This window comes from Peromyscus eremicus, chromosome 11, assembly GCF_949786415.1.
Source record: "Peromyscus eremicus chromosome 11, PerEre_H2_v1, whole genome shotgun sequence".
NCBI lineage: Eukaryota > Metazoa > Chordata > Mammalia > Rodentia > Cricetidae > Peromyscus > Peromyscus eremicus.
Window position 1 is genome coordinate 6,434,293 of NC_081427.1, and position 16,447 is coordinate 6,450,739.

The window sequence follows — 16,447 nt, forward strand, 5'->3', positions numbered from 1 at the left end:
CAAGTTGAGAAGTGCCATATAGTGTTTGATACATTAATAAAAATATATCCCTGTTAATTGTATAGATCAAGTACAGGGAATGTGATGGACACAGGATGCTTCTAGACTGTTAAGGTTGGAAGGGCCACCCTGTATGTTGGTGTAACTGTTCCGTGGGATAGGCTCATGGACTAATAAAAAGGAGAAGGGGTTTGTGGTGGTTTGAATGAGATTGCTTCCCACCCCTAGCTCATACATTTGAATTCTTGGTCCCCAGTCGATGGAACTGTTCTGGAAGGATTAGGAGATATAGCCTTGTTACTGCTCCAGTGCCATGCCTGCCTCCTGCCATGCTCCCCACCGTGATAGTCATCAACCCTAACTCCCTAGAACCATGAGCCCCAAAGTAAGTGCTTTCTTTTTTAAGTTGTTTTGGTCATGGCATTTTAATACAACAGAAAACTAAGACAAGTGGGGAAAAGCACAAACATTCACCATTTTGTTTTTTGACTGTGAATCAATGTGGTGAGATATTTCAAGGTCCTGCACCATAATTTTCCCACTGTGGTGATCTGCAGCCTCAAACTCTTGGTCTAAATAAACTCTTCCTTTCTGCAGTTTCTTTCTTTCTTTAAAAAAATTACTTATTTTACACCCTGGGCACAGTTTCCCCTCCTTCCTCTTCAGTTTCTAGTAACAGATGTTTTATCACACCAGTAAGACAAGTATCTACATTACCCATCCACAGGTTTTTTCTTTCAGTGCAAGAAAATATCTGATTCAACTATGAAATAATGAATCTTATGAATAGAGATTCAGAATTTCTTTAATTAAAAAATGATGTATATAGGTGTTTATCCTGCGTGTGTGTCTGTGCTGCATGTGCAAGCATTGTCCATGGTGGTCAGAAGAGTAACTGGAGGTTGAAGGTGGAGTTTTCCGGTCCCAATTGTCTGCTCCCAAATAACTGACACAGAGGCTTATAGTACTTATAAATGCTCGGCCAGTAGCTCAGGCTTATTACTAACTCGATCTTACAAGTTAACCCATTTCTTTTTTTTTTTTTTGGTTTTTCGAGACAGGGTTTCTCTGTGTAGCTTTGCGCCTCTCCTGGAACTCACTTGGTAGCCCAGGCTGGCCTCGAACTCACAGAGATCGCCTGGCTTTGCCTCCCGAGTGCTGGGATTAAAGGCGTGCGCCACCACCACGTGGCAAGTTAACCCATTTCTATTCATCTACATTCTGCCTTGTGGCTGGTGGCTTTACCTGTCCTCCAGCATGTCGTGCTCCCCCTGCAGCTCCTGGTGGCTCCTCCTCTTTGCCCCTCTTTATCCCAGTATCCACAGTCTGATTGTCCCGCCTAACCATATCCTGATTGCTACAGAGCAATCAACTTCTTTACCAACCAATTAAGAGTAATACATATTTCCAGTGTACAGAAGGATTATTCCACAGCAGGAGGTACAGCCAGTTGTGAACTGCCAGGATCTTTAGAAGAGTAGCCACTGCTCTTAACCACTGAGCCATTGCTATAGCCCCAGATTCAGACATTTGTCCTAAGGCACTGAACTAGCAAATAAAATGAGAGAACATAAAAATAAGTTTAGGTATCATGAGAAAAAGAGGCTTGTCCTTCAAACACAAAGCAAATTTAACATTAAAAACAAATCACAGTGATACTCCAACAGAACAAAAGGTGCAAAGAAACAAATGAACAGGCAGAGTAGACCTTTTTAAATGTTCAACACCCTTCCAGGTTTAAGATCTCAGCAAAACAAGCGTAGAAAGAAAAATTTCCACATAATATTGTCAGTTGTTAAAACAACAACAACAAACTAAACCTATAAACAACAAAAAAAAAAGCCAATCTAAACAAATCCAAAACTTGGAGCTCACATCACACAAACAAACAAACAAACAAACAAAAACCTTCAATCCTTTCCTCACAGATCCAGTCTTATCACTAATTCCTATATCATCCTCAAGTATTGTCCAACACTTCCATAAAATAAAAAGGAAGAAAAGACACCTAAATCAAGAGGTGAGAAGTACTCACCTCTACTTTTCTACATGACATCCTACAGGCAGAAAACCTTAAGCACTTTCTTAAAATCATTAGTACATAGTGGACACCAATAAATTTCAGGCCTAAAAATTAAAGTTTAAAATATTGAACATTTGCATTTCCTAACAGAACAGCAATCTGTCCAAAAAAAATCAAATAAATAATCCCATTCATGACAGTATCAAAATATTTGAATAAATTAAACCAACAAAGTGAGAACTTTGTACAAAGAAAATTATAAAATATCCATGAAATAAAAAAAATAATACTTGAATGGATTGTAATACATCTTAAGCTCATGGAGTGGAAGAATTGGTAGTATTGAATTCATCCACAAGAACATATGCATTTTCTATGGTATGCTTATAATATACAGTACATATATTTATCACAGTAGAAAATTCTGGTCAGGGAGGGGGCCCTCAACTCCTAACACACACAATCATGAATGCAATTAAAACAGATTTTTGATGCAGCAGTTCTGGGCAGTTATGGGTATCTGGCCTCCAATTTCATGCAGATAACATTAAAATCCAAAGAAGACTGCACTCTGATACACAACAACACAACACTGGCCACGTCGGTACTGCATTCCCACAGTGGCTCATGGAATACATCAGGCAGGAAGACCGCACTCTGATACACAACAACACAACACTGGCCACGTCTGTACTGCATTCCCACAGTGGCTCATGGAATACATCAGGCAGGAAGGCTGCACTCTGATACACAACAACACAACACTGGCCACGTCAGTACTGCATTCCCACAGTGGCTCATGGAATACATCAGGCAGGAATGCAGTCCCGAGAAGAATGGTTAAACAGATAAATTCTTAATTCTAATGCCAGAGCGGTCTCAAGTAAGCAGTGATCCATCTCAAAGTTGTTGAAAAGGAGAGAGAAGCCTAACTGAAATACAGAAGTAGACAACAAATAATGAAAAGAAGGACAGACTGTGAGATGGAGATATGAAGATACACAGAATTAACCAAACCTTTGGTTCTTTAAAAAGATAAGATGATCCAACTCCTAGCCAAGCCAACAAGTGTTAGGTCTCAAATCAGGGACAAATGGCTACTGAAGGTGCCTATTTAACATATCAAAGTGGACCTGGCTGCCAGGTTCACTCAGCATCCCTCAGTCCCTACCTGTTACAGGCTGTGGCTGGCATACCCAGCCCTGCCCCTCCTCTGCCCCTACCCTGAACTCTCTAGCTCAGGGGCTGGGCTGCCCTTTCCCCAGCTGCCCTTCCCTATATAATCCTGCCATTTTGGAGACCTGGCATTTTTCTGTCTACCATTTACCCTCCTGGCTATCCTTTCTCCCCACTCCCCTCCCCTATCTCCTTACATAGCCCAGCTCAGGGTCATGTTCACTCTGGACTCTCCCAGAGGTCTCTGCCTCTGTCTGTGCTCTCCCTTTTATCTACAATAAAGCTCCTCCACCATACCCAGAAGCAGCCATGTTTTTCCTTTTTATTTTTATTTTTCATCCACCAAGAGAGAAAGAAAGAGAGAAATACCCTAAACTAATAAAATACATAACAAGGGCAAGTGTTTCAACAGATTCTAATGAAACCCAGAAGATGATCAGGAAATGCTTTGCAAACTTATGTTCCAGAACATTAGAATATTTCAAAAAAAATGGGTCCATTTATAAATACTTATGAGCTACTGAACATAAAGCCAGAGATAGATACAATCTAAACAGACCCATAATCAAAAAGGAGATTAAGGCGGTCATTAAAAGTTTTACCACAAAGTAAAGAAAGTCCAGGACCAGATGAATTTACTGTTAAATTCTACTACACTTCCAAGGAAGATCTAACACCAACACTTCTCAAACTCTTCCAAAAGTACAAAGAGAAGGAAACTCCAGACTCATTCTAAGGACACACACACACACACACACACACACACACACACACACACACACACACACAACCAATATTCCTAATGAACATAGATACAATAAAACCTCAACTTAATTCCCACCTTGAGGTATCAGACTTCTAGATTTTGCTTTTGCTTTGGTCTGACTTTAACCAGCCCTGGTTACCCACTCTTGGAATAAGTTATAGCCTGTTTTTGATTTGGCAAGAAACAGTTGAGAGATTTGGGACTTTGGAAGAGACATTGGATATTGTTGTATGATATTTTGTTTGTGTTCTGACCAATAAAGCTTGCCTGGAGATCAGAGGGCAGAGCTAGCCACTGGTTAACGACAGAGGCCAGGCAGTGGTGACATGCACCTTTAACCCCAGCACTTGGGATCTCATGCTGTTGATCCGAGCACTTGGGAGGCTCACCCCTTTAATCCAAGCACAATTATGAGGGGGAGACAGAAATATAAGGTGGGCAGAGAGAGGATTTCGGGCCCATTCAGTCTGAGGTTTCATAGAAACAGGACCACTGCTATTCGGTCTGAGATTTTGTAAAGGTATGAAGTCTCTGGTGGCTGGCTGCTCTGCTTCTCTGATCTTTCAGCTTTCACCCAAGATATCTGACTCTGGGTTTTTATTGTTAAGACTAATTAGGATCATGCTTCAGAATATTAAAAAGATGAACTTTAAATTTGAATCTTTAAGGGCTGTGGACTTTTAGACTTATATACTGTGGTCTATATTATGAATATTGACATCAGATCTTGAGGATAAATAGGAAAAAGAAAAGTTATGGTTTAATAGCTGCTTCTGTGTCAAGGTAACAAGGAATCAACTATGCTGGTCATCTTTTTGTCAACTTGGCACAAATGAGGGTAATTAGACTCCTCTGAAAGTATCTTTGTAGCTAACTGAACACATTACAAATTCTAAAGCTTAAATGAAAAACCATAGCCTCCACTCCCACAAGCCAGGGAATACTCAGCTTGAAGAATGGCAAGAGCTGAACTTGGGAGACAGTTTTGTTTTAAAGAACTAAAGCAGGACCCCCAAGGCAGAATTAACTGCTGAGACCACTATGTATGAATACTCTGCACAGGCCATCACTGTTTTGAATGGAGAAGTGTTTGATGTTCAGGCCAATCTCCTTACTGTGTACTGCCTATGTGTGAAACACAGAAGACATGCTACCAGGATCTCGTTGGATTTTTAGCCAATACAATCAAATGCAAGAAGTTCAGGGACACCTGAGATTGGCGAAATCTAATTTATATGTGGAAGAAATAAAATAATTTCTAGCATGGAGTGAGGCAAAATGTGATTCACTTTAAAAAAAAAAAGCTGTAAATTGAAACTAATCCCATAATTGGGAAGTAGAGTCTAATGTTCTCTCCATTAATGAAGCTGTTGCTGAACAGAAGCCTAGACCAGCAGAAGCGACAGAGTAGAAATCATAAGAACTCCTGCATTTCCTGTGTCCCACAGAGGCATTTGTGAGAGAATCCATACAAATCTGACTACCAGGAGATTGTGAGAAGTCAAAGCTAGTTGCAAAAGAGGGACGAATTCCTGATCAGCCTGCAGCTAGTAGTAACCCTCCATTTCACACCTGGGATAACTATCATTTACAGCACTAACTGCTTTAAAAAAATACCACAAACATTATGAAGTTGTCAACTCACCAGTCTCTGTCCAGGATCTTGTTCCACATAAGTGAGACAGGAAGCACTCCAATCACTAACCCTTGTAGTCAATACATTTTCAATATTTTAACTCACAGAATATCATTGGAACACCAAGAAAGACATGGGAAGCCATAGGTGATACTGAGACAGAATGTTTCAAAATAAGTAACATGTGCTTCATTCTGTATGCTAGATGTCTAACTATAAACATGAATTTTAAATTCTCAGTATGTGGTTACTGCTTAGTCTTACTGAAATGTCAGGTGCAATTTCTCCTGTAAGTAGCTGGGCCTCATTTTCATCCATATGACTTAAAATATAGCTACCTCTAAGAAGAGAACAGTTCAATACAGTCTTAGAAAGCCACACAATGTGATACACACTTTTCAACTTAAATCACACCACTGTACTTGCTACAACTATGGATGGGCTCATTGACAGAAACATTTATAACCTCCACCAAGAAAAAGATGAAAATGTATGCTTCTTCTGTTCATCGCTTACATATTTTTTACTTTTACTCAAATCTGTTAAAAATACCTTCTATATCTTCTCTATGGCTTCTGGCCTATGTCACCCACACTACCAGGAACTGAATGTCAACACCCAGCACACCTTCCCTTCAAAATTTTCCTAGAATGACATGTCTAACATAACAAGTTATAAAACACCAATACCACCTATAGTTGGTGGGATTGAAAACTGGTGGAGCTACTCTAGAAATTATTGTGAAAAACCCTAAAGAGCTAAAAATAAAGCTGCCACATGATCCAGCTATACTACCTCTTGGCATATGATCAAAGGACTTGGCAGCATCTTCCAGAGACACGTGTTCAGTCATGTTCATTGCTGCTCTAGTCACAATAGTGAGAGAATGGAAACAAGTGTCCTTCAACACATGGATGATGGAAATATGGTACATATGCACTATGGAATGCTATTCAGTTGTAAAGAAAAAAGAAATTTGTGAGTAAATGGATAGAACTAGGAAAGATCATGTAGAGTAAGGTAATCCATACCTAGAAAGACCCTGCCAGGGCTATCCTAGACTCTCCTCCTTTCCTAGATAAGGAACCAGCTGTTATGTCTCAGAAAGGCAGGCTGGACTTGGGCAGTGGCCTGGTCCTAAAGAAGTATTCACTCCCCTCGCTGGTCCCATTGCCTTCTCCCCATTCTTGACGTGGCATCCTGAGGTTTTTGTCCCAGCCTTGGTCAGCACAGCACTTCCCAGTCAGTTTTGTCCTGTACAGCAGCTACTCCCTCCAAGCCTGACCATGCACACCCTGTCCAATTCCTCAGGCCTATAGGGCTGCACTGCCCCATGAACAAATCTCCAAGTAGGAGATCCAACCAGAGCCTGGAGCAGGATCCAACACCTAACTGGGGGAGAAGAGTGTGCAGAAGGAACACAAAAGCATAGTTTCTAGAGCCTGGCTTGTGATGTCACACAAGGAGAGACTAAATTGCCCACCAGTCAGTGCAAAAGAGTTCTATGCACACACAGAGGGCCATGTACAGTTCCTGGACTTCCTCAGCAGGTGAGGATGGATGGAAACAGCAGCCTCTGCACATGGACAGTCACAAGGAGTCAGGCTGCATTTGATATCCAGGATTCACAACACATGAGATGTCTGAATGTGAGGCCAGCTTTTCATAGTAAAGTTTATTAGATTTGTTTCTAGCCATTTTATTGTGCTTTAAAATTTAGTCCATAATGGAACATTCCCAGTGACTCAATTTTTACTTTAAAACAGTCAGCTTCAAACTAAGATGGCAATTCACTAACTCTTAAAAATGAATTTTGAAGCCGGGCCTTATACAATACCTGAGGCCTGACCAGAGTGAGTTCAAAGATGGCCTGAGCAACTTAGGGAAAACATTAATGAAGGAGAAACAAAAATAACAACAAATAGTGATGTAGAGGTTGCTAATTCTGGGGCCCATCCCCTGACAGCAGGAGGACATGATTTCAATAACCTATATACACATAACCCCTTGATCTTACCTAGTAACATACTGTGTGAGCCATAGATGAGTCACATTCCACAGCTGGAAAAACAATTTCTGTGTGAACGTTGTATAGGTGATGGGCCAGAGGGCTGTTCAGAATCTTTATACAAGGCTCAAGTCCTGCTTTCTGGGTAGGCATGGTAGAACACTGTAGTGAGTCTTTTACTGTCCCACCAGCCAGATCCCAAATCATAACATGGAGACTTCTCACTAATTATGAAAGCTTGGCCAATAGCTTAGGCTTGTTTCTAACTAGTTCTTATAATTTAAATTAACCCATATCTTTTAATCTATGTTTTTTTTAATGAGGCTCAGTCACCTTTACTTTGTAAAGCCCACTTGCTCTGTGTCCTCGGCATCTCCTTGTGACTCTGCCCTTCTTCCCAGCATCCTTTCTGCCTCAAAGATCCTGCCTAGCTATTGGCCATTCAGCTTTTTATTAAACCAATCACAGAGACATATCTTTATACAGTGTAATCAAATATCTCACAACAGAGCACACCGTAAATCCCAGCACTAGGCACGATCAGAAAGACCACTGTGAGTCTGACAAGAAGACTATTCATAGCAAGTTCTAGGCCAGCCAGGAAACACAATGGAGGTGGGGGGAATCTTGCTTTCTGGTATTTTCATGCAAAGAAACTTCCAAAGTCTATCTTAGTATCTTTCTATCTGTCCACCACTTCCTCAGTCCATATATTCATTCATCCTTTAAGCTATTTAAGAACATTTCATTTATTTTTATGACCACTGAACCTGAACTTTACCCTTTCATGCCTGGTTTTCAGAATGGAGGCCAAGTGTTCGCTACAAGGCCCTCTGTTCTTTTCTCAGGGGGGGAGTGCTATGGGATGGTCTGTATGTCAAGTGTGTTGCTGATTGGTCAGTAAATAAATCATTGATTGGCCATTGGCTAGGCAGGAAGTATAGGCGGGACAAGGAGAAGAATTCTGGGAAGTGGAAGGCTGAGAGAGAGACACTGCCAGCCGCCACCATGACAAGCCGCATGTGAAGATGCCGGTAAGCTACGAGCCATGTGGCAAGGTATAGATTAATAGAAATGGATTAATTTAAGCTGTAAGAACAGTTAGCAAGAAGCCTGCCACGGCCATACAGTTTGTAGCCAATATAAGTCTCTGTGTTTACTTGGTTGGGTCTGAGTGGCTGTGGGACTGGTGGGTGAGAGAGATTTGCCCTGACCGTGGGCCAGGCAGGAAAACTCTAGCAACAAATGGCGCCCAACATGTTGGCAAGAGTTTCCACCTAAAACCTGAGTGAAAAGATTCTAAAACGGAGCTAAAAACAGCTCCTAGTTGTCTCTTTCAAGCTAGCAGCAGCCTGTGTGTTTGAGCTACTGGCGGGTTCCTGGCGTGTGCGCTCGACCTGCAGTATGGCGGGAATGAGGCCTCTGCAAGTGGCACATTAAGCTGTGTGGTGGATTTAGCCTTTGCTAGTACAAAACAAAACAAAACAAAAAAAAGAGGTTTCTGGGCTAAACGCTGCTTTGATAGAAGCATAGACCCACTATTTCTGAGAGTTGATGGCTCCCAGAGCTGGCGGAAAACGTACCACCGCCATGTTGAGAAGCTGAAGTGGGCAGAACCAGCAGCCACAGCGCCAGCGCCGTTTCAGGCTTAGAAGGCTGCAGTTTAAAGCAATTGGCTCAAGCTAGTATAAAAAAATAAGCCACGTAAAGATGGCTACCACACAGAGAATCTGGATTATGCTCTCTTTGATATTCGTAATTGAAGAAAAACATTTGATTACAAAAGCTGTTGAGTTATGCCAAAATGTATATTTTAAAGGTACCTTGACTTCAAAATTTGAATGTAAGGATATGTTGCTTTGGAAAGGAGGCTCTGCTTTTGTTTCCACAGAAAGCCAGAGGCTATGGATTTGTTCCAGATTAAGATGCATCAGGTTTGACCAGCCAAGACCACCTGAAAGGTCTCCGATGACACCATGGCCCAGATGATCCAACATCCAGAACCATTTCAAGGCAACTGGCTCAGACGATACACCCTCATGGATTACTACATAATCCTAAAATATTATTTGTGTCCCCATAAGATACAGCACCCCCCTCCAGCAGGAAGTAGTAAGAAAAGCTACGCCCAAATTCTCAAATATACCAAGCTGACTTTGGAGATTTGTAAAGGTTAAAACCTTCCTTTTTAAGAAAAGAAAAGGGGAAGTGATATGGGATGGTCTGTATGTCAAGTGTGTTGCTGATTGGTCAGTAAATAAATCATTGATTGGCCATTGGCTAGGCAGGAAGTATAGGCGGGACAAGGAGAAGAATTTTGGGAAGTGGAAGGCTGAGAGACACTGCCAGCCGCCACCATGACAAGCATCATGTGAAGATGCCGGTAAGCTACGAGCCATGTGGCAAGGTATAGATTAATAGAAATGGATTAATTTAAGCTGTAAGAACAGTTAGCAAGAAGCCTGCCACGGCCATACAGTTTGTAACCAATATAAGTCTCTGTGTTTACTTGGTTGGGTCTGAGTGGCTGTGGGACTGGTGGGTGAGAGAGATTTGCCCTGACCGTGGGCCAGGCAGGAAAACTCTAGCTACAGGGGAGAAAGACACGTTTCTGTGGTCAGGGTTGTTTGGTCTTGAGTTGGAGTGCTGAATGTACTGACTCTTGTCCCAGAATCAGTTGTGAGACTTCACTCTGCCTAAGGTTTGAGCTTCGTTGTTTAGTATCTTTGTAGCTGGAGTTTTCCTGTGTCCACCTGGCTCCTGCAGCCGCTCAGACCCAAGTAAACACACAGAGACTTATATTACTTATAAACTGTATGGTCATGGCAGGTTTCTTGCTATCTAGTTCTTATATCTTAAATTAACCCATTTCTATAAATCTATACCTTGCCATGTGGCTCGTGGCTTACCAGTATCTTTATATATTACTTCTCATGGCAGTGGTGGCTGGCAGCGTCTCCTGACTCAGCCTTCCACTTCCCAGAATTCTCCTCTCTCCTTATCCCGCCTATACTATAGTTCCTGCCTGGCTACTGACCAATAAGCACTTTATTTATTAACCAATCAGAGCCACACATTCACAGCATATCTTTAATTTAATTCTGAAATTATGCCTCAGTGACAGTATCCTGAAATTCCAGGATGGTCTACTTTGAGCTTCCCTCAGCTTCCACAACTCAAGACACAGAAAGGATGATTCCCTGAATAAGAAGAAATCAGAACTAAGCTCTTGGGATACAAAATGAGCTACTTTGACTACTGGCTGCATGGTTAATGTGTTTCCCATCTTCTCTTAGATACTACTATTCCTGTATTTGTAATCCTTGAGATCAATTATACACAAACTATCAGAAATAAGTGTTCATCTCACAGAAGAGAGATCCCGGCTGGTTTCTAAGTGGAGACAGAAAGAGGACACTCAGCTTTGTCAGCAGAAGCCACTCATGTATGGAAAAGGGGCTGGCTAAAGAAACCCACCCTGTCCCTGGAGCCCAGAACTAGGGAAGGATGGCTCAGATCAGGGCAGAAAGAAACACAGTTTGGCTCAGTCAGATCAGAGCCATCTCTGGCCCTGGCCAAATGACTTGTGAAACCAACCAATCACAGAGCAGGATAGTAGTTGACTCCACCCCCAAGACTTTCTGAGAAAACTGCCCTACCTAGTCAGTTAGAAAAAAGGCCGTTCTCTCCACCCTGGTAGAAGCAGCTACTCTCCTGGACTCTACCTTCCCAAATAACTCTTTCTCAAAAGAGTTTTTTGGATGTGAAGATCTTCATTCAGTGGCATAGAGGTCCTTGCTGAGACGTCCCCCAGTGGACAAAACAAGGGAGAGCTGAAACAGCAAAGCAAGGAGGAGCTGAACAGAAGATCTTTGTTGAAACGTCCCTTAGTAGATAGAGCGAGAGCAAGAGAGAGAGAGAGAGAGAGAGAGAGAGAGAGAGAGAGAGAGAGAGAGAGAGAGCTAATAAGTAACTTTTCTCCAGAGCCTGAGGAGATTGCTACATTTCTGTAGGGGTTTCCCCTTTCCCAGAGTGAAGCAAAAGAAGCAACATCTTAGTCCAGAGAAGCAGAGCTCTGTTAGGAAGCCCCCTTAAGTGGGGGCTGAGCAAAGCTCAGCTGTAGAGGTTCTCCAGGAGAGGAGCAGGATTGCTATATCCTGTGGGGAGATCATCCTCCATTACATCAGGTATACCTTGACTTTCCTGAAGAGTCAGGATGCCCTTCCCTGATGAAGCAGTTCCAGGCCTGACTCTCCCAAGAAGTCAGAAAATTTTCCCTTCCAGGGTTGGGCTGCTTCTTTGCAGTTCCAGCCGTTAGAGCTGTGCTAAACAGCTCCAGGTGTCCGGGACACCTTCAGGGCAGAGCTGTTGTTCTGAGCAGCTCGAGGTGTCCAGGATACCTCACCCTCCAGGGCCGAACTGTCTCCTTGCAGTTTCAGCCATCAGAGCTGTCTTAAGCAGCTCAAAGTGTTGCCTGACTTTCCAGGTAGTCAGGACACCTTTCCCCAGAGTTGTTGCAACCAATTCACCAACATTTTTGCTGCCAAAACCCAGGACACCAAACCCACAGAGTTGCAAAAGTCACATTTTGTAATCAGTTTACTAACATTTTTGGTGCCAAAACCCGGGACACCAAATCCACAGAGTTGCAAAATTTGATCAATTTACTAACAACTCCTATCCTCTGTCTTTTTAAAAACTTCAATAACTGTTCATGATATGAGTTTGTATTAGGTGACAACAATGCAGTCTTTATATTGTAATAGACACAGGAAAGTGAATAATACAGACTGTTGAAGAGGAAGCAGTAATAACAAGAGTGCAAGTAAGGATTGTTAGTGTTTTACCAAAAATTTAGTGAAATACACTTAGGAAATTTGTATCCGGTCAGTTTACTTCACAGTAATTTAATGGTTACAACTTTTTCAGAAGACAGATTAGCCTGTCACCTTTTTCACCATCACAAAGATACACTTTCTGATAAAATCAGCATCATTAGTACCACATATTAGAAGCAGACACTATCTCTTACATTAATGCTCAGGCTCTTGGCTTTTTAAAATTACTGTTCTTAGTCTTTGATAATTTCATACAATGTACTTTCCTCTTCCATTTTTAAAATTTTTTGCAATTAAAAAAATAAATATATAATTACATTATTTCCCTGTCTTCTTTTCAAGCTTCCAATATTCCTTCTTCTTCCCCCTCAAAGTCATGGTCTCTTTCATTATTATTGTTACATACATGTAAGTACATAAATATGTAAATACAACCTGCTCAGTCCATTCAGTGTTATTTATATATTTATGATTTTATGATTGACCACTTGGTATTGGATAACCAATTAGCTGGCAGTTCCCTGAGGAAGATTAATTCTTCCTCTCTCAGCAGTCATTAGTTGTTCCTAGTTCTTTGTCAATGAGATTTGCCCTTCCATTGCAGCACATCTTTTGGTATTGTCATTGTTTGGGTTTTATTTCAGCAGCTATATTGTTAAAGTACCATGGGTGTCGCTTCCTTTCATTTCTAGGAGAAATGACCTGACAGCACACTTTCTGGCTTTCCAACATTTACAATCCCCTCCCCCCACCCACCCATATTCACTAACTAAGCCTCGGGCAAAAAGGTTATGTTGTAGATGTGTGCATCTGCACTTGGTGTGTGTGCTTGTACACATGTTGCATCTTTCCAGAAAATGTCTGTTACACAACATAATTGGACACAACATAAAGGGACACAACAGAGCCAATAATTTGGGGAGAAAAGAATGCATGGTGCTGGCTATTGGAGCAAGGCTTGCAACTGAGGTTGATCAGGTTGAGTGGGCACAACCAAGGACAGAATTCTAATACAGCCATCCCTTTTCTTGTTGACAGTGGCTGCATGGTTCTTCTATGATCTGGCAAGAATATTAGATAAAAGAGAGGAGAGGGGTGTCTTGGCTTGTCCTTTTTTACAGCTTGAAGGCCAAAAGGAGAAGATAGTAAAAGTGATAGTCAGCACCCTTTGGGTCACATCTTTGATTAAAAAAAAAAAAAAAAGCAAAAGCTGAGATCCAATATGTAGGTGCAGGCATAGTAATGGTCAATAAATGAAAGTAGTGTAATCAAGAAATACTCAGCACTCAAAATGGAATTAGGGAAGACTTTTAAAAGAGAAATGAAAGAATCTGTTACAGCCTGGCTGGTGAAACTGTGGGACATCTGAGTAGATAGCATCAGACTGTGGTATAGTGGGTAGCCGTTCCAGCTTTGATCTGGAAGTACCACCCTCTTTGAGGCTTCAGTAACTGTCATGCCTACAAGGTGGAGCCAAGAGAGGACCTCTGAAGACCTGAGATTTGGATGGGCGAGCTCTCTTGGTTCCTGGATCCTGGACGCTGGAGGTAGACCAAGCAGAGTTCTCCAGAGAACACCACTGGACTGTACTACACCTTTCCCAGACCCTGTAACCTATCCCTTCACTTGTAAGTTACCCCACAAAATAAACCTGCCTTTTAACTATGTGGAGTTGCCATAATATTTAAACCAATATTGGCGCCCAACGTGGGGGACCTGGAGAGAAAAACTCCAGCTACACTGTGGAAGCAGAAAAACAAAGCAATACAACTACTCATCATTCCTTAAGGCAAAGGCTTCATAAGCAGATACAATTTCCATGAGGGAAATCATCCTTGATGGACTGGCTTATTAGAGTCATTAAAACAGAAATACCTGGTCACATTAACTGAGGTGCTCATAAATACCAGGAGCTAGAGGACCATAGAGTGACAGGTACTACTGAGGAACCCAGGAACAACAAAAGCTGTGTTTAAACCACAGTTCATTGGGAACATAAATAGAACTATGTTCACAGAGGACTTAAAGAAACGATTAATTCTTCAGAGATCTGGAGACTTGTATACAGCTTTAGTGGCTTTGATGAGCCCTTTGTTTGAGCCAGATCATTATAAGATAAAAAGGCTGTGACAGAACTAATTAATTTAGGCCAACATGTAAATAATGTCCACAAAGTGAGAGAGCTACCTAAAAGACAGTACAAATGTAGTGCAGAGGAAAAATTATGTCTAGTTACTCAAAGACAGATGTAGCAAGATTTGTTTTGAGTCAGATTTCTGGACCTCCAAATCTATGTTGTGTAAGAAACTCCAAAGATAAATGCCCAAACTACCAGCTGAAATTGAAAAAAGAAAAGAAATAATCCTGCACATCCTACCAGAGGATATTGTACTCAAAGTAGAAATAGATAGACTAACCTCAGAAAGTGGACAACTAATCATTGAGTAAATAATATATATCTTTAAATGAACAGTGGAATAAATCCAAGAGGAAGGCAGTCCTAAGAAGAAAAGTTACACTAAGACTCTTAATTGAATGTCTTAAATAAATAATCTAATGATGCACTTCAAAGCTGGAGAAAAGAAGCCAAACCAAAATGCAGAAGTTGACACGAAGTATAAACAATATATACTAAAAATAATAAAAATGAGGACTGAAATTCATGAACTAGATAGACTTGAAGAACAGTATACTAAACAAAAAAAACCAGATATCTCATAAGATAGACAAGAGACTCTAACTCCCAGTGAAGCAACCAGAGATAGATAGGGGGTGATAGTGGAGGAGGGGGGAGAATGGAGGGAAAAAGGTAGGAAGGAAGGAAGGAAGGAAGGAAGGAAGGAAGGAAGGAAGGAAGGAAGGAAGACAGATCTAAATTAATGGAAGACAAAAGGGAGTTGTTACAACAGACTCCAATGGAATACAGAAAACCATCACAGAAGCCTTTGAAAACTTATTTTCCAAAAAATTTAGAAAGGTTAGAAGAAATGAATACACTTCAAATATATACAACTGAGTGAACATAAAGCCAGAAGATATAAACATCCTAAACAGTCCTATAGCAATAAATATACTGAAGCAATAACTAAAAGTCTAACCGCAAAGTAAAATCCAGGACCAGATAGACTTACTGCAAAATTCAACCAAGCTTTAAAGATTGAATGACACTATTCAAATTCTTTCATAAAATAGAAACAGAAGAAACTACCAAGAAGAATAGAAAGGAAACTACCAAGGAACCACCAAGCTAATTCTACGGAGCTGGTATAACCATAACAAAATTAGAAAGATACACATACACATGCACCCACACCATAGCATATCACTATCCATAATGAATGTTTAGATACTCCCTTTCCCCCACAAACCAAAACCCCAAACCTAAAAACTTCTCAAAGAATTTCACACTTAGATTATAAATCACAACTAATAGGGTTTTATCTCCTAAGGTTGGCTCAACATATGTAAATCAACACATAATGTAGCATATTAATAGACATAAAGACAGAAATCACATGAGCACTTCAAGAGATGAAGAAAAGGTACCTGATGAACTGCAAAACACATTGAGGAAGAAACTCGGAATAGATGGAACATCTCTCAATATAATAAAGGCAATGGATGACAAGTGGATGGCCAACCTTTAGTAAGTAGAGGAAAAACAATGAAAACAGTCCCGGGAAAATCTGATATGAGACAAGGGTTAACTATCTGTATTCTTACTGAATAATGTGCTCTATTGTTAACTAGAGAATTAAGACAATATAGAGAGCAAAAGGACAAAAATGTGATCTGAAGTTAAACTATTCTTATATCTAGATGGCATGATTCTTTATTTAAAAGACTTCATATACACCACCAAAAACATATGAAACTGATACTTTCAGTAAAATAGTAGCTTACAAACTCAGCATACAAAAGTCATTAGCCTTTATATACACCAATAACAGACTCTTTGAGAAATTAGGGAGAAATGCCCATTCATAATGGGAGATGAATA